The sequence below is a fragment of the Moschus berezovskii genome, chromosome X, assembly GCF_049115385.1.
Source record: "Moschus berezovskii isolate FMDL1 chromosome X, NW_MosBer_1.0, whole genome shotgun sequence".
NCBI classification, from domain to species: Eukaryota; Metazoa; Chordata; class Mammalia; order Artiodactyla; family Moschidae; genus Moschus; species Moschus berezovskii.
In genome coordinates this window covers 54,479,497-54,484,184 of record NC_142488.1, presented here as the reverse complement: position 1 = coordinate 54,484,184, position 4,688 = coordinate 54,479,497, and the positions used below count along the sequence as shown (strand labels likewise).

Here is a 4,688-nt window from a genome sequence, read left to right as displayed (position 1 = left end):
AACATTGTTATAACCCCTTAATAACTACCTCATTCGATAAATTACAATTTAAAAGATTCTTATAAAAAGAAGTCCACCTAATCACAGGTACTGTAGAATCCCAGGCTCCTCCATACATTACTGGGAAAAAAATGCAAATAAATGAAGGCCAAAAGCTTTAGGTAACATGGCAACCCACACCCTTCGCTGGTCAGACTCTACCAGCCACCTCAGTACTGCGGAAACTTTCCATTGATTTTGGCAGCCCAGGCCATGACCCTCCCTACAACGTCCTTAACTGTTAAAGAGTCCAAGTGTGCCCAGGACTGCAAGATCTTCACGGCTTTCTGGGAGTTGTTGCCTAGTTTGCAAATCACATAAATGGGGACAGACGCCCCTTCCTGTGTGCCCCGCTTCCCTTCCCGGATGGCTTCTCCCAAGACTTCCACGCTCTCCACATCCCTCCATTCCAAACGTTTCAAAGGGATGTGCAGGGCGTGAGGCAGACGACAGATGTCCACCTCCACTTGAGGCCTGACGTCCAGCAACAGGTGGGGTGACCCAGAATCCAGAAGTCGCTTATAGTCTATAACGGAAATCCACTCCTCCGGGCTCAGCAACCGGAGGGAGCGGCACTTATCCGTGGCTGACGAACCGCAGAAGCTTTCGTAGTCCTGCAGGTCGGTCATGGTGGGCCGCTCCCGGCAGGCGGCATAGTAGGGCCTGCGCCTCCGTAGCCGGATACAGTGGAAATCGCGTTGGAGGGCGTCAAAGAGCAACAGGCGGCCGCTGTAAGAGGGCCCCAGGCCCGCAGCGGTCTTCAGCACTTCCAGCGCCTGGAGGCAGCCCAGGACCCCGGTAACCGCACCAAGCACACCGCTATCCATGCAGCTGGTCGCTGTCTCCGTCGGGGGTGGCCGGGGGAACACGCAGCGATAGCAAGGCCCCCCACCGTACTGGTAGACCAGGAGCTGGCCCTCGAAACGCAGCGTGCTGGCGGACACCAGGGGCCGGCTGGCGAGCACACAGGCGTCGCTCACCAGGTAGCGGGTGGGCGCGTTGTCGGAGCAGTTGTCCACCACGTTGTAGCGGCGGACGAGGTCCAGCGCCGTGATCGGCGTCAGCGCCTGGGTGTAGGGCATGCACTCCACCTCTGAATTGAGGCGACACAGGGTGGCGGCCGCCGAAAAGACCTTGGCCTGGCCGGCCAGGGCCTCGCCGTGCAGCACCTGGCTGGCCAGGTTGCTCACTTCGACCACGCTGTAGTCCACGAGGCCCAGGCGGCCGATGCTGGCCGTGGCCAAGTACTGCGCCAGCGGGCAACTGAGCCCCCTGCAGCCTACTATGGGAATGGCCGCGGCCGCCAGGCGCAGCTGCCCCTGCACGCCGAGCTCCGGCAGCACTAGCTGCCAGCTATAGTGCCGGATCTCCTCGGGACAGAGCCACCCTGGGAGGCAGGGGCGACACCGGAACTGAGCGCGCTGACTCCTGCTCTGCTGAAAGGGCCGCCGTCAGCCTCTTAATATTTTCTACTATAGAACCCCCACAGAAACCTTACGTTTTATAGGATTCCAGGGGATATTTATGACACTCATTGGGTCAGTTTTTAAAAATGAGATATAACTGACATACAGTAGTGTGTATGATTAGGGTGTACAATGTGTTGATTTGATACATTAATATATTGTGAGTATCACCATAGCATTGGTTGATACCTCTCTCACATCACATAATTATCATTTCTTTTTTTGTGATGAGAACATTTAAGATTAGTCTCCTAGCAATGTGAAGTGTATATAATGCAGTATTGTTGACTATAATCACTATGCTGTACACTGTGTGAGTGGTAAGTCCCTTCAGTTGTGTCCGACCCTTTGCCACCCTATGGACTGTAGCCCTCCAGGCTCTTCTGTCCATGGGATTCTCCAGGCAAGAATACTGGAGTCGGTTGCCATGCCCTCCTCCAGGGAATCTTCCTCACCCAGGGATCGAACCTGCATACTGCACTGCAGATTCTTTACTGTTGAGCCACCAAGGAAGCCCATTCTGTACATTAGGCCTCCAGAATTTATTCATCTTATAGTTGCAACTTCATACCCTTTGATCAAACCCGCTGGTAACCACCATTCTACTCTCTGTTTCCACAAGTTTGCCTTTTTTTGGAGTCTACATATAAATGATATCACATAGTATCTGTCCTCTGTTTGACTTACTTCATTTAGCATAGTGTCTTCAAAGTCCACCCATGTTGTTACAAATGGCACAATTTGTTTCATTCTTATGGCTGAATAATATAATATTCCATTATATTGAAGGGGAGCATAATATGCCACCTCCAAATGTGCCATGTTTTGGATTATTTTGAGCTAAAGGTAATCAAGACCCAGCAGGCTCAAGAAAGTCTTCTGCCTCTCTCTTAACAGCCTAAAAGGATTTAGAAAGATCTGGTCTGGAAAGAGAGCTACAATCAGAGATAAATTTTTATAGGTAAGACTTACCCACATGGCAGGGCAAACATTTGCTCTTTCTATTGTCCTGTGAATTGCTCTCTTCCCCTATGAAGCCCCTTTGAGCCACTATACCATTCCTTAGCTCAGAATGGCATATAAGCCTCATGTATTTGCCTGCTTTTAGGTCTCATTTTTTACAGGGTTCCTGTGTATATGAGATTAAATTTGCTTTTTCCCAGATAATCTGTCTTGTGTCAATTTAATTATTAGACCAGCCAAAGAATCTAGAAGGGTAGAAGGAAAAAATATTTTCCATCCTGACAATATATATATATACATACATACATACACACACACACACACACACACACACACACATATATATATATCACATCTTCATTCATCTATTGATGGGCACTTAGGTTGTTACAATAAACATGGCAGTGTAGCTACATTTTCGATATCCTATTTTCATTTTCTTCAGACATATACCCAGGAGTAGAACTGCTAAGTCATAGAGTAACTAATTTTTTGAGGGACCTTCATACTATTTTCTATTGTGGAATGGTGGCTGTCACGTCAATAGTGCATAAGAATTCCCTTTTTGCTGCATTCTTACCAATACTGTTATCTCTTGTCTTCTTGATGATAGTCATCCTAACAGGAATGAGGTGATATCTTATTGTGATTTTGATTTGTATTTCCCTGATGATTAGGTGTTCAGCATCTTTTATGTGCCTATTGGCTATCTGGATGACTTCTTTGGAAAAATGTCTATTCTATTCTGCCCATTTTTAAGTTGGATTGTTTTGTTGTTTTCGGTATTGAGTTGTGTGAGTTCTTTATGTATTTTGGATATTAACTGCTTAGATACATGGCTTGCAAGTATTTTCTCCCATTCCATAATGTTCCTGGGTCAGTTTTGGTTAGATGATATTTCTCCTTTCTTTTTTGTGAGCAGAGCAGGAAAAGAAACATGCTGCAATTGTCTCTGACTCCATTTAGGCCATGGTCATAGAGTGCCCTTGGAGTTCAGGTAACATGTGATAAATACTGAGGTCCGCTTCAGTTTGGGCTCAGAAGTGACAGACTTTTCCCTTGATCAAACTTTAGCAGGCTCCTCTGAGACCTCTTCTCAACTAGGCCTTGTACTTGGGCCCTGTCTTCTGTCTGCCTAGTCCAATTGTAGCAAGAATCTTACGAAATCAGCTTAAAGAGAATCCCCTATCCTTGATGTCTGATCACCTTAGCTTGCCTTCAGTAAGAATCCTGTAGAGTTGGTTTAGCAAGAATCTTTCTACCCTTGATGTCTCCTTAGTAATTTTCCATCTACTGACCCTTCATTCTGCCCATTGGCTATGAATTCCCACTTGACCTCATTGTATTCAGAGTTGAGCCCAAACTCTCTCCCCTGTTGTGAAAGTCTTGATACTTGACACTTGATGGAGTCCAGAATATGCCACTGTGGCATTAAAATTATTTGGAGAAGGTATTTGAGTTCCTGAAATCTCTTATCTGCCTAAAAGCAGAGCTGCTACAAAGAACTAAATTGTCATAAATCCTCTTTCTGGGAGCAACAAGGGAAGATTAACTTTTATCATCAGAGATGAGAAGCTTCTGGGTCACATATAAACAGATATTTTGCAAAACTACCATATCTCCCATCTGTTCTCCTAAGGGCCTATTTATCATTCCAAAAAGTTATTTGTTTTCCCTTAAGCTCTCTTCTTCCCTTCCTTTTCCCTAATAAGATGGTACATAAATCCTAATTCTACATGCCTCCTTGAATCACATTTTTCTGTGAATTCCTGTACATACAAACATGAATAAAAATCTGTCTTTTCTCTAGCTAATCTGTTGTAGGGAAGGAAAAAAATCTGTTTTTTCTACTGATCCTAGGTTTATTGGCTGGAGTCCTAAAGACTGATAAAAGACAGATTAACAAGAGAAAATCAAACAGGTTTATTAATGCGTGCTAGGGGGTTCCCTGGTAGCTCAAATGGTAAAGAGTCTGCCTGCAATGTGGGAGACCTGGGTTCGATCCCTGGGTTGGGAAGATCCCCTGGAGAAGGAAATGGCAATCCCCTCCAGTATTCTTGCCTGGAAAATCCCATGGACAGAGGAGCCTGGCAGGCTACAGTCCATGGGGTCACAGAGTTGGACAAGACTGAGAGACTTCACTTTCTTTCATTAATGCCTGCATTGTGCATATACATGGAAACACTCAGTGATGAGTTCAAACAGGTGTTTAGAACTTGG

General features: G+C 45.9%; 1 pseudogene; it reads right to left on the bottom strand.

The window, feature by feature from the left end:
• Positions 1-209: 209 nt before the first annotated feature.
• Positions 210-3,085, bottom strand: LOC129563884 (adenylyltransferase and sulfurtransferase MOCS3 pseudogene; annotated as a pseudogene).
• Between the last annotated feature and the right edge of the window lie 1,603 nt (positions 3,086-4,688).